Source organism: Sebastes fasciatus, chromosome 7 (genome assembly GCF_043250625.1).
Source record: "Sebastes fasciatus isolate fSebFas1 chromosome 7, fSebFas1.pri, whole genome shotgun sequence".
Classification (NCBI taxonomy): domain Eukaryota; kingdom Metazoa; phylum Chordata; class Actinopteri; order Perciformes; family Sebastidae; genus Sebastes; species Sebastes fasciatus.
The window spans coordinates 33904199-33928758 of NC_133801.1; the positions used below are offsets into that span (position 1 = coordinate 33904199).

General features: G+C 39.4%; 1 protein-coding gene across 4 annotated transcripts in view; it reads right to left on the reverse strand.

Moving 5' to 3' along the window:
• The window catches only part of cntn5 (contactin 5), a 179035-nt gene extending 154770 nt beyond the window's left edge, over window positions 1-24265 (reverse strand). For all 4 annotated transcript variants that reach the window (XM_074640435.1, XM_074640434.1, XM_074640433.1 and 1 more), the window contains exons 1-2: window positions 24167-24265; window positions 22969-23481 (exon numbers count right to left, since the gene is read on the reverse strand). The gene's annotated coding sequence lies outside the window, so the exon portion shown is untranslated. The remainder of the gene's footprint in view (window positions 1-22968; window positions 23482-24166) is intronic.
• Between the last annotated feature and the right edge of the window lie 295 nt (window positions 24266-24560).

Below are 24560 nucleotides of genomic sequence, written 5' to 3' on the forward strand. Positions count from 1 at the left end.
TGCAGTAAACGCATATATACATGCTCATGTTTATGAACATTTGAGGCCCATGATGCCAGAAAATTCATGATCCCAGACTGCCCTATTATATTGGGCTACTCACAGTGCACCACAAGTTTGCATTTACACGGTGTATACACAAGAAAAGTCTGCCCTTAAACCTGCAGTACGCAGAATGTTTTTGGCATCAAAGGGCAAAAATTCTATAATAACCTTTCAGCATATTGTAATTCAAATGTTCTGAGAGAAAACTAGACTTCTGCACCTCCTCAGGGCTCTGTTTACAGGCTTTAAAAGATCTAGCTACCTGTCTCATGCACTACTGTCAGGATATAGTGACCGTTTTATAAAAATCACTTTTTTTTAATCATATTTGCTCCATTTCTACCCAATGCTGCTTCAATAGTGCATGTGAGGTCAGGACTAATAATCATAGCATTTGTAATAATCTTATGATTTAAAGAAATTAAGCATCAAAGCAGGCAGCAGTATGCTAACTTTGTAGAGAAACTGATAACAAGAAATACCACACCGTGCCACTGTAACAAGTATAAATCTCATTTCAAAATACAACATACAGCTCGGACAGTTTTGATTTCAACACTGTCAGTTTAACATTCTTCCCAGCATATTTTTACATTATAATGATCTTTGTAGGAAATGTGACATTTAAATAAGCAAGTAAGTGGATCTAGTCTTTATCTCTACTCAAAGTGCAAAAAAAATCAATCAATCCTGAAACCGATCAATAAGCCTTAGATGAGAAGTTTCTTTGGAACCGACTGTGGCTGAGTCATGCTGGTACACCCAACCCACTCCATTTTGTTGAGGCAGGGCAACATGGTGCATTTTCCTCAGTTATCTCCTCTTTAATAGCGAGAACTGGATAACAACATTCCCACCGAATATCAGGGCTTGCTCTGTTATTGTAGAGATTTGTAATGAAAGAAAGAAATTACTATCTTTGCTGCTACAGTTTAAAATTGGACCAACTGGTCAGTACTTATGGAAACAACTGAAGAAAAACTTCTTCTTTTGTGCATTTACTAAAAAAGAATCTGTAAAATTCACTGACTGACGGGGATGTTGTTTCTTTCGCAAAGAAACCATATTTAGTCAAGCCTAAACAGTAGTGACGCCAGGTTGCCGTGGGCACGCCAGACATCTGCCATGATTTTCATCTTACTCAACACTTGATAAAAAGAAGTTGTAATGATCAGTATTTCAATGAATACAGACATTTCATGACATTAAACAAAGTGGAAACTTTCTAAATAATTGATGTAAATAGTGCTTAAAAAACTCTTTAAGTTAGAATGGCACCTGAGGAGAGGCCATGTTGTTACAGAAGTGAATAAATGCAGCTACCTGGACAGAAATACCTACCCATCTTTTAAGGTAGTAGTAGTACTGCCCACAAGGAGGTCATAAAAATTGTGTTGCCATATATACAGAAGCCTAACGGATCTAACTACCACGTATTGGACAAAGCTGTCGAGGAAGGGTAAAGAAAAGCTGACATTTGTGAGCCCGGTGAACAAATGCAGCCAACAGAAAAAGGGTGTCACAGATGCTCTTAAGAAAGAGCACTGGAAGATCTTCAATGCTGTGGATGACACGTGTTTACCTCCGGCAACAGCCTGATTACACACACCTGAGCTGAGTCGACGAGCCAACTTTAGTCCGGTTCAATGGATCAAATGAGCAGCTGGTGATTTGTTGGGATACGTTGTACTTTGCATGTTCAAATTTGAGTAATTCTCAATTCTATTAGGTTGCTCTTTGATAATTTATACATATCAGTAAATATATATACTGTATACATATTTATTTTTTCATGATTATTTTTTATTTAATTAATCACCAACAAAACTGGCAATTAATTTGATTCATTTTGATTGTTTGCCATCCCTTTCCAAGATCAAACCGGCATTTCATCTTCCTTACCAGTCTCATATCAACCTCATCAACCACTGGGTTTAAATCAACCATTTTATTCCACTATAAATTAAAATAAGAGCTCAATCGGAGATGTGCAAACTAGGGATGCACTGATCCAACTTTTTCTGTCCCGATACCTATAGTGATACCTGGGCTTTGGTTATCGGGCGATACCGATCCGATACCGGTGTTTAGTCATTAAGGTGTATGCCTCATTGTGTGGAGGTAAATGGACTTGCATTTATATAGCGCGTTTCTAGTCTACCGACCACTCAAAGCGCTTTACACCACACATTCATACACTGATGGCAGAGGCTGCCATGCAAGGTGCCAAGCTGCCCATCAGGATCTGATCTAAAGAGTCATTCACACACCGATGGCTAGGCCTTTGGGAGCAGTTTGGGGTTAAGTGTCTTGCTCAAGGACACTTCAACATGTGACCGGAGGAGCCGGGGATCAAACCACCGATTGGTGGACAACCTGCTCTACCCTCTGAGCCACAGCTGCCCGCGGTGGATGTGACTGGGATCATTCTTAAACATTGCTTTTCTAACTTTATAAAATAAAATGTGAAAAGTATAATTGAAAGACCGGATCATTTTGTTAGGTAAATGTTCTCCATTTAAACTCTAATACCCTCTCTAAAAAATCGACACTCTGTACATGCTCACCTTCTTGAGTTAAGTTAAAAACGTTCCCCAGGGAGGATGCACCACTCGCTCTTCTATCATTTGTCATTTAAGAGTCGGCTGCCTCCCACTTCTCAGAGTGATGCATCTTCCTGAGGGATCTTTGAACATGTGATATTTACTAGTTTCAGGAAGATGAACTGAAGGCTCGTCTTCTGTTTATCTTTCTGTTTTAACTCTAATAGTATATTCTGATGCAACTCTTGCTTCTGTGCAAAAATACAGCTGTAAGCTGAAGAACTTAGGGTTGCGCCATTCTTTCTTTGGCTTTCTATGAAGTCTGTAAACAAAAACTATGTTTTATCTATAGATATATTTTTGTGGGTATTGTCGATCTGATTGATTACGGTTAGAAAAAAAAGCAGCAGCCGAGTACCCACAACCACTGATGCAATGGTGTCGATCTTGGTGAGTGTGACCCCACACAGAGCATCCTGTGAGCAAAGTGCTAATAAATAACAGGGCTAGCAGAAAACGATGGTATGAAAGCAGGTGTGTGCAGAAACCAGCAAATAAAGGCTGTTGGAGTTAATGGCTGACCCGCTGTGATGCTAGTATGCTGTTAGTAGAAACTACAACATTAACACTTCCTGCACCTGGTTCACAGTAAAAGCCAGACTTATGCCTAACTCCACGTGAATGCATGGCTATGCTATTTGTTTTTCTCGACATCAGGTGCTACATCTCATTCTGGGTAGGTATTTCTTTGGAGAAAATCTTCTGCTGTAAAAGAAGTAATGAACTAACACTGCACCAACTCTTGCTAATGTTTAACACAGGCCATGTCACCCAAGAATTTCGACCTATACTATCCGTATAGTAGATGACAATGTTCACGTTTTTTTCTTTTTAGAATTCTTTGCAATGGAAGCGCCGCATTTTTTACACTTTGTGACAGCAGCGTGATGCGGTGCTGATCATGTAATCTGCGCCAAACGCTGCATGTTTGCTGTTTTTTTCTGGTAACCGAGAGTTGAAAATGTTCAAATTTGGGTAAAATTCCACAAAGACCAACCGTCACATCCTATATGTAAGTGCTGGACAACAACAACAATGGAGGAGAAATGAACACACATAGACCACAGCAAGTCTACCTTGTGCCTCATTGCCCTTCTTTGTTCTGCATTAAACAATAAACAAGTATTTCATTTGATTTAAAACTGTCATCTTTGTCATTAAAAAAGCAACAATATATCTAATAATAGCTTAACAATAAGGCTTATTTATACAGCACTAAAATCAGGATTAAAAAAAAGTAATTTGCAAAAAAAAAAAAAAAAGTTGCAATAATATTGAATTTCACACTGTTCAGCCAAGCGTTATCACCGCAGGAGAAATTCCTTCACTGCGACTGCCCTAGTAACCTTTCTCATAAGAAAAAAAAAGAAATCAGCACCTAAGAAACTGCTCACTACTACATCACAGACTAGACTATGTTGCCCTGAATACTTTAAGTAGCCACCTCAGCTGTTTAGAGCCGTTATGTATAGACAATCAAAGGGCAGCACACTCGTCTGGACAAAACAGCTCACACAGCAGAAGACTCAAATAAACCCGTCTCCAAGGAAACCATGTCAGATACAATTTCAAGTTCAATTATGTATTCGTTCATAATACGCATGTCAGTTGGTAATAGCAATAAACACAACTCAAAAAAAAAGAAAAAAGAATAGGAGAGTGGTCGGCCATAGATAATCATCGATGGCCCAGTGGCACCCGATGGCCGACTATTGGCTCTGTGTGTTGGGGTCCTAATCCTTCAATAAGCTGACTGAACCTTCTGTAAAGGTTCCGTTCTATTCCAAGTCTCCTATCAGATGAGGGGGGGCGGGGGGGCAGACAGGTCATGCAATGTGGTGAATTTACTGGCTCTAAAATGGCTTGCAGGGCTACATCTACCCATGCTCAATAAATTGCTACACCCAATTTGTAGATTATACAATGTAGCCTGATAAGAATTACATTTTGCAGTCGCATAATTGCTTTAATTAAAACAAAACACATTTACGGTATGACACCTAAGTCTGCCAAAGGCTACAACCCCTAAAAGCATCTAGTTGTTTTAAGGTGTCGGATAATTTCTTTCCTTGGAGAATATATATGAATTCATCAATTCATTCTCAATTTAAAACAATGGCAACATGTTGCTTTGCTACAGGCGGTGGCACGCACACACTAAACAATCCATCAACCCCAAAATCTCTCTGTGTTGGCCAAACCTTCTTTTAAGGATGTGTTTGGATCCCCAACAAACCTGAATTCATAGTATGTTAAGCGTCATATAGATCACATTTACATACAGAATATCAAGCATCTTCTTCACATCTGTGCACACACTGTACAGTTTTACAGAATCATAAGGTTGGCCATCCGAGGCTGCTGCAGACGCACGCACACATCCCAGTTTTGAGCACCCGAAGCTTATCACTTGAATCTATCCCTATTCACAAGGAAGCGGCACAACTCGGTTCCTGCGTGTCACACTAGTATTGTATGAGCTCTAATGAAAATTGAGATTTAATGAGTATGTGTTCTGGCACATGAGGGGGACTGTCTCAAGGCTCTTTGTTGGATCTCTACAGCTCAGGTTAGCACAGTTAATACACCCACTTGTGCATGAATGCTGCACTGTTAACATAAAAAAAAGGACTGGTTTAAAATGAATTAATCTGACTGTAGACAACTGAGGTAAGATACCAACAATGTTTTATTCTGTGAAGTAGTAAACAGACTAGCACTAACTGGATGTATCAGGATAAACTGTATCTGATACATCCTGTTAGTGCTAGTACAAAACAGGGAGAGATTTTTTTTTTACAAACATTAATGTAATGGAAGATTGTGTAGCTGAGTTGAAAAACTCGATCATGACTCAGACTACAAATTTAAAGAGAATCACAGCTACCAGTGCCTTTATGTCCAGGGTTGCTTTTCTGGTAACAGCATGTTCCAATAACTCATAACTTATCACATAGCAACCAGCGCTGCGTATAAATGGCGATACGATAGGTATCATGATATATGTGATATATTGTGATACTGAAAGTATCAAAGTCAAATCTAATTTTAGGAAGACTGTCATAGTATAAAGGCACATCACCATATGTGTAAAATCTGAGTTAAAAAAGTCTCTATGTGAATTGGGGACACATGGGGACACATGGGGACACATGGGGACGAACATCATTAGGCTACACATGAATACAATTGGACTCCAGGGATCCACAAGAGTCTCAGCTTTGCAGTCATACTCAATTTATGCAATTCCAAGATTTTTTTAGGGACCCCAGTATGCAGAAATATTATTATTCAATATTTAGAATAGGTGAAAATAACACATTTGTACTGCATGCAAAAAAAACTGCATGGTTTTTGGCCCAAACTGTATGGGATTAGCATAAAGTGGTAAAGGGAAGACTCGTGAGAACCCATTTACATTCACATATTCTGAGGTCAGAGGTCAAGGGACCCCTTTGAAAATGACCATGACACATTTTGCACAATTTTGGAGCATTATTTAGCCTTCTTTCACGACATGCAAATATAACATGGTTGGTACCAATGGATTTCTTTGGGTTTTTAGGTTAGCAGCTTCACTCTAGCTTTAAAACTGAGCCCACTACAATCTCTGGTAGACAGAATAGCGTCCGGGTCCGCCTGTGGGCCATCAGAATTTTAAGAGGTTAATTAAAAATTGATACAGCGTTTTGGAGAATCTATATAGTATCGCAAAACATTATATCGCGATACTCATGTGTACTGATATTTTCTTACACCCCCAATAGCAACACTGTCAGCTATTCACTTGATCAGTTGGAGTTGTTTTGGAGTTTTTCTCCCCCATATGTTACAGAAGCTTGTCTAAAATATGACATGTATTATTATATATACTGATGATATATTCTCCCACTTATCAGTCTTTTTTAAAATCTATCGAACAATGAAATAGCGGGGGTACAAACTGAGATATCCCCTGATGAGACGCTGACGGCAAGGAAAAAAAGTGAAAGCACAGATGGTCTTTTAAAAAGGCCTTGCTTTGATGATATCATCTTTGTGAGTTAGCCAAGATGCTTTTAATCCTGATTAAAATTCATGCTTTGAATTATGTTGATAACTGACTGAATGCAGACAATTAAGGTAAGAAGCAGAGATGCACACTGAGTGACAGCTTGGGAAGAGTACCGACTATTAGATTTGTGGTGAAGTAAAGGTCACATCTAACATAGCCATGTCACCTGATTTCCCCTGTTAAAATCAAAGGGCACAAGTTGCTATGGTAACTACAGTAAAGTATAGTGAAGTAGTAAATGTTCTTTTGGAAAACCCTGCAATCTCCCGTCATCCTCTAAAAAATTGCTTTCATAAAAATGTGATAGTGTTTTGACGGAGATCGACATTGTTAACATGTGGTCACTTTTTAAGAGCTGTAAAGCAGAGCACAACAGCCACTGAAATGTCTATGTTACTCACTCTCATCCCCAGTGCAATTCTGTACAGTCCCATGGCACATTTGTGGCAATGATATATAGATCTAATTAATTCTCAATTTATTTGAATGCGATCTCCACTGTCTGGCTCCCTAGGTGATCAAGTGCCTTCATCTCTTCTGTGGAGAATACAGTGATGCTACTTGCTGGTTAACATTAGCAACTCAATAGTGGATTTCCATTTTACATCATTTTTTTAAGTCCATGATAATTAATTGTAATGAACACATTATTGGTATTTGCTAAGGCTAAATGTGATTATGATGCACCACTAAAAATGTGATTAATGCAAATAGAAATGTTTATCATAAACTCATGGACTCAGATCTGAATTTTAAAAGCTACATTAAACCAATTATAAAGTCAGCCTACTACTACCTTAAGAATATATAAAAAAATAAAAAAAGAGTTGCAGCTGATTCAGAACGCTGCTGCCCGAGTCCTCACTAAGACCAAGAAAGTAGATCACATCACTCCAGCTCTGAGGACTTTACACTGGCTTCATGTCTGTCAAAGAACTAATATGAAAAAAAACAGGGCTGTAAATCGCAATTAATTGCAAATTAATCACACATTTCTTATCTGTTCAAAATGTACCTTAAAGGAAGATATGTCAAGTATTTAATACTCTTATCAACAATGGAGTGGACAAATATGCTGCTTTATGCAAATATATATATATATATATATATATTAGGGGTGTGCAATATGACGATATTAGATCGTGAACGATTAAAATGTCTCTACGATCTGCCTTTACAGCGAGATTGATACAGTGTACAATCTACCAGTTGCCGTTGCTGTTAGTTTCAAGCAGCGGCTCTTCGCTTCCTAGTTTGGTGCTTATTTGTGGGAATGCTGGATTTGCTTGTCGAGTTTTGTCAGGCAAAGTGTGTGTGTAGTCGTCAAGACTTTATCAACGTCGGATTACAGCACAGTACCGCCGTTACAAGCGACTTTCAAAGGACACTCAACATACCGGCGGACATGTCCCGATCACCGGGTCTACGTGGATTGTTATCGCCTCCGAGAAGCGTTGTAAAGAGAGGATGCCGGGCGGGGCTGCTGGCTAGGCTAAAGAAGCATCAACACAAACCACCGCTACCAAGCATCTTTCTTTCGAACGCCAGATCCTTCGTCCACAACATGAACGAATTGGAGCTACAGATGGCAGCTAACAAGTCCCCCAGGGACTGCTGCGTAATGTTAATAACGGAGACCTGGCTTCACCCGCTGATACCCGACGCTGCTGTGCTGCGGTACAGTAAGAGCAACGGGGGACGGACTCTGTATTTATGTGCATACTGGCTGGTGTACAAACAGCCGAATCACTGACAGTCACTGTTCCCCTGATTTAGAGGCTCTGTCAGTGATGTGTGGACCCTTCTATCTGCAGAGAGAGCTGACAGTAGTAATTCTTACGGCTGTCTGTATTCCACCTGTGGATCTGTGTCTAATAAGCTACCTGATTTACAATTCAGTTCCTTTAATGTTATGTAGCAAGAGTGCACTTTACATGAGTTTTGTTGTTTACCTTTTGAATCCAATGTTCATTTTGGGATGGGATTTATGCAAAAGTCTAAACCAAGTCAGAATTCTTGTTGAACACTTGATTAAAATCTGTTTGGCATTAATGATCTGTTTTTCTTTTTCCTTATGTTTTATTAGCTTATAGGGCTGGATTTTTTTTAAATGGGGAAATTAGTATGGTTGTAATGTTCAGTAACTTGCAAAATTGTCTTTAAAACCAGCATGAAAAACAAATCTTGAAAAGATCGTGGATCGTGATCCTGCCTGAAAAAATGGGGATATGATATTTTTGCCATATCGCCCACCCCTTATGTATATACTATATGTATTATTGTAAATCAATTAACAACATAAAACAATGACAGATATTGTCCAGAAACCCTCACAGGTACTGCATTTAGCATAAAAAATATTCTCAAATCATAACATGGCAAACTGCAGCCCAACAGACAACAACAGCTGTCAGTGTGTCAGTGTGCTGACTTGACTGTGACTTGCCCCAAACTGCATGTGATTATCATAAAGTGGGCATGTCTGTAAAGGGGAGACTCGTGGGTACCCATAGAACCCATTTTCATACACATATCTGGAGGTCAGAGGTCAAGGGACCCCTTTTGAAAATGGCTATGAAAGTTTGGAGCGTTATTTCACCTCCTTCGACAAGCTAGTAGGATCCCTTACGTTTTCTAGCTTTATATGATACCATTATAATCAGCTTTAAAATTGAGCCCGCTACGACCTCCGAAAGATCGATCGGGTTAAAGCGTTAAGGAAATTAGTGGTGTTAAAAACGAATTTGCATTAATACCTTATTATTGCGTTAACTTTGACAGCCCTATAAAATACTACTGTTGGTTTATAAAGCACTGAATGGTTAAGGGCCAAAATAAGTGTCTGATCTTCTAGCCTCTGGGACAGCTCTACTTCCTGTCCCCAGAATCAAAACTAAACCTGGAGAAGTGGCGTTCAGTTTTAATGCACCATATATCTGAGACAAACTGCAGGTGTCAGTTCTTTTAAATCAAGGCTGAAAGGTTTTTCTGTTTGCCGCTGCCTTTTATTAAATCAAATAATTATCCATTTCTTACACTTAACTGTAACTTCTCTTCTTGTATATGATACCTGCCTTTAATGGTTGTTTTTAATTGTATCTGAATGTTCTTTTGTGGTGCACTTTCTTTCTCGATGCTTTTGATGTTTTATGTTGATCACTTTGAATTGCTGCTGAAATGTGCTATATAAATAAACTCGCCTTGCCTAAACTCTAAGACAAAAAAAATCATTAGACCAGAACATGAGGGCGATTACATTAGAAGAAAAGACAACATAATCAGCATAGCTTAAATTTAACTCTTCTTCTGGCTGTATTTAACACAACGGCTCACTTTAAAATTGCCTATTAAGCCAGTGCAGTATGTAGCCAAAGCATATAGTTTGTTAAGACACTTAACTGGAACTGTAGCTCACCAACAGAATGCTTCAAGGCTCTTAAAATGATCCCTCTCTTCATACTTTAAATGTGTTTAGGCTACATCAGCGACATTAACATAAATCCCATGAAGACAGAGTAGAGAGAAACATTGGCCTGATGGACTGAATGACCTTTAGTTGGGCCTGGATATAACGTGCCATTAACTGCATTGCAATATTTGTACGGTGCCTTTATTTTCATTTAGTCTGTTAAAATGAATATAGAGTATAGTACTGCACTTGGCACGTTTGTTAGACAGTTTTGGTGAGCAACACTGAATGTAAACATAACCTTTGTTTGTTTGCAAGAAAACTCTGCAGGGCACCTTTAATAGCGATGCAGTCCACTCTCAAGACTCTTAAAATCTCGACTGTCCGGGCTCCCAGGGCTCAACAATAAGGATTGCCCAATTGCCCGGGGCACGTCAGGCTAGTAAATCAAGCAACTCAACTGCCCGATCAGGCAAGTTGTAAAAAAAGAATTAAACACATTGTTTTTTTCCGAAGCTGATGATGGAAGTAGCTAAGGAGGGAGCCATCCTGCTGCCTTCTCATCTCTGTTGAGCGTTGTTGTCTGTTCTCTGGGGAGAAGGAGGAGGGATTGTCATACATCAGATCGGCACATACGGGTACTACGGGCACATACGGGTACTAAAAGTCAAGGCCCCGCCCCCTTTTGGATCCCATAGACTTCAATGCAATTTGACATATGTTTGGATTGAAATTCTGACAAATTCTCTCTGAGAATGCAATGTTCTCTCTTACGCACTCATCTCTTATCATACAAGCGTTTGTTTTATACACATGTCTAATGATTATTTTGCAATCTTGCCTGAACCTGAGCGTTCGCGATACCTTAATACATTTTTAAAAATATCGGTATACGTGTAGACGTGGCCTAAACCACAAAGATACACTGTATACTATGGAAAATGGTTGAAAACAAATTATGCACAATTTGACGCAAATAGGATAAGACATGCAAAAGAACAGAATGCTCCCATCTGAGACCATTCCATAAGAGTTCTCTCTTTCAAACACAACTAATTAAACAAACTAGATACAGCAGATACTCATGTGTCTGTTCCAGACCACCATACCCGTCTGTGCAGCAGTAGTAGCTGATTAATTACAAACCTTCAGTTGTTGACCAATTGGAAGCTGCTTGTCAAAGGCTCACATGAGACTTCAGCAAGAAGTCAGCGGGATAATTTGAAAGCTGCATTGTTAAGTGAAAGGATTTTTTTTTTTTTTTAAACAAGCTACGGTGAAAAAAGGTTTCTGTTACTTTAATAATGTAAGGCTGCATTTCGCTACTCCAATTTACACATCTGCTAACGATATTGTTCCGTAATCCCTCGCTGTCACATCTCCCATTAATCTCCCATTATGTTAACTATTACATTTATTGATCTACCACACTGCTGGGAAATGAGACAATTCAGTAGCCTCTCACCCGTTGCTTATCTTATCGTTTTAAGAGCTAATCGTTTTGAGAGACATTACAAGGAAGGTTGAACTTTGACTTGTGAATTAAAATGTCGAGCGTGTGAATAAATGATTATGCATATTGAAATAATGGCAGAGCAACCATGACATGCGGAAAAAAATATGTTTAAACCAGAGAAATACCATCACAGCAGAAATCAATGTTTTTGTCATATTATGACTTCAGGATTCAGGATCACTGCAGCCATGATGCTACCCAGGGCTCCAAAGTGCAACCATTTTGGTCACATATGTGACCGAAAATCTGTCGAGTGTGACTAAATATTTTCATTGGTCGCACCGGTGCTCCTGACATTTAACACTTCTGTCTCTGTATGTGTGAAACCGTGCCCTGTACTCGTCCTCGAGCGACATCACAACCATAAAACATAGGCCTACCGGTAATTCAAAATGAAGAAATAGAGATTGCTTTTACGTCAAGAAAAAAGCTGCTCACCAGTGGAGCACTGCTCCACCACCTGTCTCCCTGATCACCTGTAATATGCCTATTCTTGATCAGAGGTGCCAGATTAATTTCATTAGTGGGGTGTGCAAAAAGTGTGTGTGTGTGTGTGTTGTGTCACACTGTACATTTAATAACACAAGACAACTTTAACGCTAAATTCTTCTCTGCTCCGATCAATCACCAGCCAGCTGATCTGATCTGAGCACATCTCTCTCTCTCTGTCGCTTGACCACACCACACACTCGCTATGTACACGTTACATTACGCTACTCTTATACCAACGTAATATGTAAACACGTGGATACCTGACGGTACCGTAGGACTGTAAGACTGCTCGGGACGCAGTAAACTCACTATCGATAATGCTACAATGTGAACGACAAAACCGTGTTGAAATCGGCAGGACGAGAGCTGGTTAACGGGAGGCGCCATTGATTTACATTCTGGTGCATTCAGGCTCTATTCAGATGATGAGTATGATGAGTCGAAAAATGAGTATTAGGCGAAGGTGAATTCTAACGTTATCATGATGTATTCAAATGTACTCTCGTAAAATGTAGTTTTGGGCGAGAAAATTGAATAAATCCAGTTGTTTGAAGGAGATGTTTTCACAGCAATATAAAATACATACTGTAATAGAGAGGGAATTATGAGCTGTTTAACTTCAGAACAAAAAACAGTATGCAAACGGTAATATAGGAGTGGAGGTTGAAATACATGGGATTTATTGTTTTAATTTAGTTTTTTACCGTGGTATCAAATTGGTATCGAGAATCATGGAATTTCACTGGTACTGGTATCGACAAGTTTCTGGTATTGTGACATCCCTAGTGTAGGCCTATGGGAACTGACAACACATTTAAAATGTATTAATGCCGCGCCAAAAGGCACGTTGAAAAATTTTGGGTGCACCTAAATGATGTGCTGATTTACCTAAATGAAAAGGTTAGGCGCACCAGTGAAACCAATGTAAAACGTTAGTCTGGAGCCCTGCTACCCACAGTGAGCTGAGAGCTGAGAAAGAAACTGTGTAAAACCAAACATCTGCATTCCCAAAACAATAGGAGCTTTGAATAAAAGCTTCACAGAGCAGCTTTCTTTCCTGTAAAATGCATCAGTGCTTCCGTCTTATCTCAATGCCTAATGAAGCTTCCCATCATCCTAATATCTGGAGGACATTTTACCGGTTTTAAGTCCTACATTTATAACAGCATGCATTCTGTATACTGATGTATTCCTGGAGAATATGATGCAGATTTCTGCTTAATATTACCGTTTCACATCAAGTTAGTCATTCATTTTTTGTATAGTTAATGTATCAGATCGAGATTTTCATCAGGGATTCACTGGTGAAAAACATGAAATCACTCAGCATCAATCATTATCCATTCATATGAGTACAGTTATGTCATAGCATAACAGAAGGATATTGAGGAAATTATTCTACAGCATCCTCACTTTGGTGGAATAAATCCAGTGTTTGTCACAAGACGATGAACAGGGAGGTATGCTGCACAAGCACAGCTAAGCATAGTAGCCCTGTTAGTTGTATTCTGACAGATACCACCGCACACATTTCATCTCTCGGGAGAAAGGAGGCATGAGAGTGGAACGTACAGTAGCAACTCATCATGAGCCTGCAGGATGCATGACTTAGTGCTGTAAGAAAGGTGAACCACAAAACACTCCTCCTCCTGTTAATGAAAAGCATTCCTGCTTTCTTTTCCAAAAAAAATGCCCACTGGGTTGCAAGCGATGTCACTGTGCATCTTCACTGTGAGTTAGTGGACACTAAGAAGGCCTTGACAAAAAACATCCGAGAAGTAGGGATGCACTGATCCGATACTCAGTATCAGTCCAATACTGGTTATTAATATCACTGGATTGGATATCTGAGATAAAAAAAAGCTGTAATCCGATACGATCCATTAGCCTAAACTATCTGTTAACAACCGGGTTCAGCCCCGACACATATGCTCGTCTATGTCGGCGTTGCCAGGTCATTTCTGCCCATAATGCCCCGAATGTTTTGAGAGAACGTTTTATTTTGTTTGACAAAACCTCATGTCGCTCCAAAACAAACTAAAATGGTAACTACCGATTTTACTATAGATGAAGACGATGAAGAGGTAAACAGAGCACGCACTGCACTGTATGCGAGAGAAAGGAAATCCTTTTAATATTTCTAATGTTAACAACAGCGGTGGACTCAGATCTCTACTTCAAATAAAAGTAGTTATACTACAGTGTAAAATACTACAAGTAAAAGTACAAAAGTATTAGCATCAACATAAGTACCAAAAGTAAAAGTACTCAATGTGCGGAATGGCCCATTTCAGAATAACACATATTATATTATTGGATTATAATCATTGATGCTTTAATGTTGCAGCTGGTATTGGTGGAGCTCATTTTAATTACTCTATATACTGCTGAGTAGAATACTCAGATTTAAACTTTTGCACAAAGTTGCACTTTGACTTTCATTTTGAATGTTTGAACAGTGCTGACCAATTAAAAAACCCTGCTAAAAGTTCTCCTACATTTGTGTGTGGAAAAATGTAAATTAAAAGAAGCAACAGTATTGCATCATGTTGTGGGCTATGCATTTCTTCCTTTAGGGGAGTAGAATATTTGTTTCATAGTTTGAGCATGATTTCCTTTAGATGCAAAGTGCATCCATACAAATGTATTATTAACAGCTTAGCTGTTTAAGAGAGGGAAAAAGACAGTATGCAGTCAGATTGGTATTGGCAGATACTCATGGTTGCGGTATCTCTGTCGGTATCGGACATGAAAAAGTGGTATCGAGCCATCCCTACAGAGAAGTATTGAAAATATTGTTATGGATTCAAGACCTGACTGACATTACACTCCACATTGCAAAAAAGCTTTGCAAAGCATTTTAACAGCCTGTCACATAAGCCTAACAAAAGCTTCAACACTTCCAATCTAACAGGAACATATAACATTAAAAATCAGTGTTATGGCAGGTGAAAATCAAAGTCCCAATAAAAACATATGAATGATGCAACGACACAGGATTTAAGATCCAATTAATTATTGAAAACAGTTTCTGTAAAGGGGGATGCATGTTCTTTGTTTTAGGGACAAGCTTTTACAAGAAGCCGAGAAGCAATTTCACATTAATGAGCTAGCAAAGAGGATTGTTAACCAACGGGGCCGAAAGACATTTTCATTAGGGTTAAAGATCAGAATGTAAAAAGGTAATTATACATAATCAGGTATAATAACAAAATGTTACATGAAATTTCACTGATCTCTCGAGGTGCCTTTGATTTCTGTCGACACTGCGTACGCTGGCCCAGAGTTACTCTCGATGTCTTTAGAGGTTTGACTTATTAAGATACCACAGAAATAGAGAAAGACTTGTTAAGAAAGGTTTGGGCTCCAATGAATTTTAAGAGGGGTGAAGAAAAAAATAATTCTTTAGGGGATCAATGCCCTGTCTGAGGTAATGAGAAACAGAAATAAATGTAGAGCACAAAAGAGACTGAGAGTAAGATGCTCTCTCGTGCCGTTGCACTGAAAAAACAAGGACAAACTTACTGATTTTTTAACAGATTGACTACTCAAAGATTAGCTACCAAGTTCAACTACAGATTATGCACGAACCTCCCACGTTATCCCCTTTTTCTCCCATTTACTGTCTGCCACACATCAAATTGTTTACTAACGTAAAAATAATCAAATCACGCCATAAGACGAATCCTATTTTTTGACTTTCTTGAACCTGAAGGTCAAAAGTACGTCAGTAATTTCAGCTAATCTTTCATTTTGTACTATCAGCGCGATGCAGATATAGCCTTAGACCCTGTATTTGACTGTATTCGACTCCCCTGAAACCGCAGAGCCCGTTTTTTACACCTTCATCTCGCTAATCTGTCTCGAGCATGAGATTGTTAGACGTTTGGAAGATAAAAAATCAAAGAGTGTTGTGCTTCATCATGGCCCTGGAAGATAAGGCCCTTTACTGTCACATAAAATCAGGAGCTGCCTACTGAAAAACACTCCATCCCCGGGCTATTCCCCACCATCACCATCATCACTACTCTCTCCATACCATCTCCACAAATACGTGGTGTTCACTTCACTGACAAACTATTTCCAAAGAAGACAAATCAAACCTTCCTCCACCACCTATTTCCACACATGAGTAATGGGACTAAAGTAGAAATCCGCTTGTGTAAGGGGTGCTACTGCACACATTGTAATATTACAGGGGAAAGGTTTGCTATGTTGTCCCAATAACTGCCAAATATGACGGCCAAATATTTTCAATCAAGGGGGGGCTTTTGTTATTTCAAATTAGGGCTGTCAATCAATTAAAATATTTATTTGCGATAAATCACGATTGTCTATAGTTAATCATGATTAATCGCACATTTTTTATCTGTTCAAAATTTACCTTAAAGGGAGATTAGTCAAGTATTTAATACTCTTATCAACATGGGAGTGGGCAAATATGCTTGCTTTGTGCAAACATATGTATTATTGGATCAATTAACAACACAAAACAATGACAAATATTGTCCAGAAACCCTCCCAGGTAATGCATTTAGCATAATAAATATGATCAAATCATAACATGGTAAACTGCAGCCCAACAGGCAACAACAGCTGTCAGTGTGTCAGTGTGCTGACTTGACTATGACTTGCCCCAAACTGCATGTGATTATCATAAAGTGGGCATGTCTGTAAAGGGGAGACTCGTGGGTACCCATAGAACCCATTTTCATTCACATATCTGGAGGTCAGAGGTCAAGGGACCCCTTTGAAAATGGCCATGACAGTTTTTCCTCGCCAAAATTTAGCTTAATTATGGAGTGTTATTCAGCCTCCTCACGACAGGCTGGTATGACATGGCAGGTACCAATGAATTCCTTAGGTTTTTTAGATTATATGATGTGAGTATCTAGCTTTAAAACTGAGCCCACTACAAACAAAAACATCAAGTTGCGTTAATGCGTTAAAGAAATTAGTGGCGCAAAAACTAATTTGCGTTAATGCATTATCGCATTAACTTTGACAGCCCTACAAATAACTTTTATAGCATAATTATACATATTACATTATTGGATTATAAATATTGATGCATTGTTGTGTTCATCACGTTATTGTTTCAGCTGGTAAATGTGGAGATCATTTTAATTTATTTTATATATTCCTTTACAAACTAGCTTGTTAGCTTTCCACCACTGGTAACTGAGTTGAGAAACTCCATGAGGTTAGTTAGTTAATGCTAGCTAGTTTAGCTAACATTCAACATCAGAAAGGTGGTTTTAAACTATCCGCAACGTTATTTATGTTGCGTTGCTCTGTAAAGCAGAGGCTACTGGGACGTTCCTGGCACTTTATTTGCATCCCACGGATAATCTTTACATTTTTCCTCGCCAAAATTTAGTTTGGAGTGTTATTTAACCTCCTTTGTGGCAAGCTGGTCATGTCATGGTACCAACGGATTCCTTAGGTTTTTTCTAGTTTCATATGTTCTTCACTCTAGCTTTAAAACTGAGCCCGCTACAACCTCCGAAAGATCAATTGCGTTAATGCATTAAAGAAATCACTGGTGTTAAAACGAATTTGCGTTAACGTGTTATCGTGTTATCGTGTTGATTTTGACAGCCCTATTTCAAATACTAATCAAAATCACAACGCCTCATTCCATACATGCAATTAATAACCTTTAACATTTTCCCAACCACCCATTTAAGCTGTGGCACAGAGGACGCCTGCAGGTAACTGCAGATGACTTGCTCAAAGTTAACACAATGAGGACAGCACAAAGACAAACAGATAAAGGGGCTGCATAATTAACCAACCTGAGGCTGTGGGACACATTACCTAACCAAAACAAGTTATTTCAGCCATTTAGATCGGCTGCTACCAAAGGACTCGCAGGCTGCCAACATCAAGAGAGAAAGGGCCACACGTTGTTGATGCTGCTGTCATGTCACTCATCTTAATTAGATTACTGCTTAACATATGTACACATTTGTCATGGCAAAAGGATTTATTGTACAATCTGCTGGCTGCATCACCAGATCAGAGCACCGACAAAAATGCAAGAAGATGAAGATATGAGACTGAAACTGTTTTCCATAAGAAGGCTCATGCAAACACTGTAATCAAATTAACATCTTTTGTAGTTCACACATGCTTTAGTAAGACAACATCAGTGTGAGACGAGATTGTCTGTTTGACTCATTGGACGTCAAATCCAAGTCATTCATAACAGTGACAAGTGGAGGAGGGTGCAGAAAGTCAGTCTTTCCTACGTAGATGCTTCTAAGCAATTATATAAATTAAGTTGTCAGATGGGTCCTGAGGGATGTTTGTCTTACAGGCTCTGCAAGACCAGTGGGCCTCCCTTACAAACAAAGTGCAAGATAGGAAGGCAGCCAAGGACGAGGTTTGCCATCGTCAAGAGAAGCAACATTTCTTAAAAAATAGAATGTCTTTAATCTAACAAATGCATGTCATCTCAAATCTTGCCAGGGAAACATGCCCGGGACCTACATTCTTAGTCACTGTTGTGTTTTGAGAGCAAAATTACACCCTTGCATTCTCTGGACAAGGGAAGAAAAAACATGTTGTTTACAGATTTTCAGGATGCCTGGCAATTTCCAAACACTTCCTAGCTTCACTTTTGTGTCACCAAAGAGGAACAAACACAGTGCTCTGTATACTGACTCTGTACTCTTTATACACCCTGTGCTGCTGTGTGATACCATATCTCTTCGGATATATTTGCTAACATTGTATGGAAAACAGACAACAGGGACATGTTGAGTACGAAGTGTGATCTGCGAGACATTTTTGTCCGTTTCCCCTTTATTAGTCTCAGATTTGTCAGGGAAAATAGGACTCCCTTGGGTGCCATATTCTCTGTGAGACGGTTTCTATCCCTGGCCTCTCTCTTGTCACTGCTGGTATGCATTTTTCTCAAGTGTCCCAAGGGCCTTGCCTTCACTGGGGTTGTCATTTTCAATTAGCTATACTAATAAATCTATGTCTGCTGGCCCATGTCAATAATCATTTCATTTAAGAAGATGGGACAGCTGTAACTTCAAGACATATTCAATTTCCATCAAGGTTGGCCAATCTACCGATTTGCATTTCATCTCACACCTGCCCCCAAGTGGATTTACCAACATTTTATCGCATGTATTGCAAGCAAATAACTGATTTACATCCAATAAGGATAGGGGTATCTCTGATTCGTGCCAAGTAAAAACGTGGCCCAGCTGTTCATTCCCTCCATCTATTCCCCTGATATGCATCCAGGTGAAGCTTCTTTTGATTAGGACTGTGTCTGGCGACTTTAACTATACCTCTCTTGGTGAGACGAACCATTTTCAGACGATCTCAGGAAATTAAACTAAGCGGTGGAGTGGGCTGATATGAAAATCATTTAAGCACATTAGGTCTCATGAAATATATATCTAGATTAACATTATGGCAAATTATAGCCCATTTAAAATCACAAGCATGCCTCCAAGTTAGACTTCCATCATTAAGTCTTAATGGATGCCGTACTGTATAACACTAACAGGAAGCCATGGCAGCATTAGACTGTGACGTAGGTTACATGTTTTTAACAGTGATTTATAGTTGTACAGGCAGGGTCCGAAACTAACACCAACCAAGCACCAAATGCAGGTTTGGCGAGTACATCTCGGAAGGCTATCCACCACACTGGTGAGTAAACGTTTGCACCAAAATAGTCATGTAATAAAAAACTATGCTTGGTTACACTGAGTCTCTACCGCGTTTTGCTGTCATTTACAGGCGTGCTGCTGTGTCGGAGTCTGACACACACACAGGGAATGTTACAAGAACCGATAATGTAACTTCGTTACCAAGTCAATGCCAACATTTTTAAATGTGACAGTACTCGTTTTTCTACTGTCAGGGCTAGAGACTAACGGCGTCCTGTCGTTCCGGGGACGATAAAAAATGTGTTTGGGATGCTGTAAACTCACTATCAACAAGATTTCTTGAAAACAATCACTGCATTGTGGATGGGAATGAACCTTGTGTGTGCATAATGTGTCACTAGAAGCCTGTCAGCCCACGAGAGTATGTTACAGTGGGAACTTCCTCCCTGCTGTGCGGCCCGTACAGCAATCCGTCGCCCATACCGTGATCCAGTCCCAGGTGTGCGGAGTACAGCAGCACGTCGGGCCACCACCCCAGAGTCCCACCGTGGGTCCAAACCAGAAATCGGACAATACTAATAGCTACCGTTAAATAGCTCTCGTCCTGACGATTTCAATCACGGGAGGTGTCATTGACTGACAGTATGGTGCGTTCATTTTGTATGTTCTATTCAGTAAAAATTAGTATTGAGCAAATGCTAAGTCTAATGTTATGATGATGCATGTTCAATTCAATCTTCAAAATGTCGTTTTTGGCGAGAAACTTCAATAAATCCAGTTGTTTGAAGGGGATGTTCCCACAGCAATTTACAATAGATAATAGAGAGGGAATTATGACCTGTTTAATTTCATAACAAAAAAACGTATGCAAACGGTAATAAAGAAGTCGATGTTGAAAGGGGACATGGGATTTATTGTTTTAGTAGCCTATACCTGGTGAAATGTCAGGAAGGTATGAAAAAATAGGTACCGCCCAAGCCTAGTATTCTGGCTTGAATTGATTAACCGTCAATATATTTAAATTATGTTGCTGCAAATTTTGCTCTGGCCTCTTCTCTAAGTATATATATACTTCATTATCTCAATGAAATGTATATGTGACACAAAAAGGCAATTTATTATTTTGGCCACTAAAAAATATGCTTGGCCGGTGGATTTTTTCATCTACCAGTCCCCCTGGCCGGTGAGTCAAAAAGATCATTTCGGACACTGCGTACAAGGAAGATTCAAAGATACAGTTACTGATGTAAATTTGAACGGACATTTAGAATTTTTTTTTGCACAGTAACATACTGTATGTAAAGCAACCTTGAGTCAAACAGGCTCCAATACATTAATTAAAGTTAAATACTATACCTGCCTTTACAGGGAAAGTATTTACTGGTTGGTATCAGTAAAAAAAAAAAACACTGACAAAACGTAAAGAGAGCAGTGTGTATACGAAAACAAAAAGCCAACTGATTTTGCTGATATGGCCAGAATTAGAATTAAAAATATAATATTGATTGTGTCCATGTTGCAAACAATACAGTACAACTACAGTTCAGTTTATGTGGCATAACAGTTGGAAATAGATGTGCTCAACTCACAATACTTCAAAGAATGTAAATTGTGCTTGAAGCAAAAAAAGACTGAGTAGGCTACTTTTCTCAGTGCATATCCCACTCTCACTTACACACATCCACATAGTATGTAGCTCAACCTGGGGGTCAGGGCCTGCCGCATGCGTCACGAGAGAATTTTGAGTATCACGATTCATGGAATAGCAAAAACATATTTCTTCCTAAAATTCTCACTTTTTTTTCTCTTATTTGTAATTTTTTTTTTCTCTTTTTCTTTTGGGATTTCAGCCTCGGAGTCACATTTTGGAATTGTACACAGACATGTGCTCTGATGCTGTTTACATCAGTGATGTTTCTATCAGCAGTACCACTATATTTGATCTGTGTCAAATTCTGGAGTGGCTGAAGCATGCACAAATTAGTTTATGTATTTTTAGAAACGTAAATTGGTCCAAAGGTTCAGGGTATAAATCTTTTCAGTAGTCTTGAATATTGAAGTGACATACTTGGTGACTCTAAATTAGAAACAGGCCCTAAAATAGTATGGTGTTGTTTCTTAGAGTCTCTGAATGGACCTGCATTAAAAAATTAAGAGGCACCAAAGCAGCAGGGGGATTTACTGACAGCAGACACACTTTTAAAGGTTGTGTTTTCCTCTGGCAGACTCTATTCTATCCGTCACCACTTGGCTAATTGCTGTCATTGAAAAGAAAGACACAAATTTCAAGAAAAAAAAATGGAAATAATATTCCTAATTGAATAATGGCTTAATAACACCCCTTGCTCTCTGTGCATCATCCAAACACAGCCCTGAAAAAGCCAAATCAATAAGATCAAACGAGAGTCTGTGAGCCCCTGAGCCACAATGCACAACCCGACTGTCACCAGCACAGTCAGACGATAGCATTATACTAAACATTCAACCGCAGCGAAGCCGCAAAATTAGAGTTTGGGAAATTTGCATATCTCTGATCAGATAATTCCTGTGGGTCTACTTGTGTGGTAAGTGGTGTGTTAGATGCCTCCTGCTCTGCTAACCTAAAGATGCACTCCCAAAAAAACAAAAAAAGGACCTGCCTCTGCCCTTGCAGGAGAGCTCTTTTCTTTCATAAAACATTTTCAAAGATCCCTTTGAGCTGCTATCAAAAGCAGCAAGATCTCAACCCCACTTCAGTGTAAATACATCTCAAAGTCTCTCTTTTCAAGGCTGATGGTGGTTCAGTGTAGGACACCTTTAATTTGACCTCAAATCTGATTTTCCCAAGGCATAATAAATAGCAGAAATTATTCATTTTGTGTGTGTGTTTAGACATCTTGATACTCAATAGCTCCATCGCCCACATGCTTCATTTGGACACCAGTCACTCTTTATGAAAAGGCAGGAAGTTATTGAAACATGGGGAGAAATAATAAGCCAGACTGAAGAGCAGGAGGTTGTACGTTAAAAGCACAATAACTCTGGTATCTCTCTAAATGATACCATCCAAAACTATTGAGCTCATTTGAAGTGGTATTGAGATTATTATCAGCAGCATTGTCAGCAGAACTTGTCTCTCTCTGAACAACCTGCCTTCACTCATAAACAGCTGGAGCGACGTTACAACATGAACAGAAACAAATGGAAACATTAAAGTCAAATACTTTACTCACGGAAATATAAAAAAGTGGTCCCTCGTGTCTCTTTTTCTCTTCTCTCCCAGGTGCTCCGGGCTCTGGTGACCGCCGTGCTGTCTCTCTCTCTCTCCCTCCAGACCGGCCGACCCAAACACAGGAATGGAAAGCAGCGGGATTAAGGATATCAAGTCCGGGCTCCTGGTTTCTGTCGCTCTATCTGGTTAGCCAGTAAACAGTACATCCTCTCAAGTCAAGAAACAGAAACAAATCGACATGATTTCTCTCGGTGGCCAGCTCTTCCCCCCTCCAGCGAAACCAAACCTCTTGTTCCACTTCAGGGAGCTTTGTGCCGGTGCTGGGTGCTGTGCGTCGTGGTGGTGGACGGAGATGTGGTTTGGTCTCCTCTCAGTCTCAGTCAGCCTCCACCGCTGCAGCCGGCTGACTGAGGCTGAGTCTCTCTCTCTCTCTCTCTCTCTCTCTCTTTCTCTCTCTCTCTCTCTCTCTCTGCAGCGCAGCATCCCGTCTCACTCATCCATGGGCTCACTGGTGCTGAGGAGAGAAAGAAAAAGAAAAGAAAAGGTGTCCCTATGTTAGTTCTAAGGAGTGGCATCGCATCAGTGTCTGCCACTGCGTAACGTCAGGGTTAGGGTTAGGCTTATCCAACATCTGGCTGTTTGTTTATTAGCAGGTTATTATTGTGTAAGAAAGGAGTAAAACAACAGATCATGTTACCAGAGCTGTGCTCAAAGTGTTTCCACAAAATCTCCACTAACAGGTGCACACATTAATGCTGCTGGTTATAAGACTCATAGGTTAGCAACATGTACGAGATGCCAGCTAAAAGGACTTTAACGGTATTAATTCACCTGCAGAGCTTCTTCTGTGGGTGTGAGTCCTTATTTTAGCACATTATATTATAATTATTTATTGAACAAAGTTGTTTAGCTAAAGTCAACTACACATCAGCTCTAACGTTAGCTAGCATTTAAGATATCCGGCTAACGTTATAGTGGTTTAATAATGCACGTTGTTTAGCGCTGTTTAGCTCCAGCTAGCACTGTGTCACCTGTTAACGGCAACACTCAGCTAGCTAGCTAACATTTAGCGTGTTTCAGGCTAGCTAGCATTGAATCTAAACTCCGTGCTCTTATTTTCTTTTGTTTGGAGTTGGGTTCAATAACATTACAGGAGGAGTTGAAGCGAGATAGAAAAAACGAGTCTTTACCGTCTTTACTGGTAACAACATCCATTCTCTCGGTATCACGCTGTCACAGTCTTCTCTCCATGGGTCAGGGGTCTCTAAGCAACCTGAGGCTCTTCAGCTCCTCTCTAGTGGCTCCCTGGGGATTTATAAAAACATTAGTGGAAATGAATAACCGTTTTTTGTTTACATTTTCATTTTTATTTATCATTTTTGTAGGTCTATGGTACGACGGTATGATGGAGTATTAGGGCCACATAGAGGAAACATAATAAATCTGAGATTTCAAAAATAAAGTCGTAATATTATAAAGTAGTAATTTTACGTGTTATTTATTTATTTTTTATTCTCGAAATATTACGATGTTTTTTCTCGTAAAGTTATGACTTTATTCTCGTTATATTATGATTTTTTATTCTCGTGATAT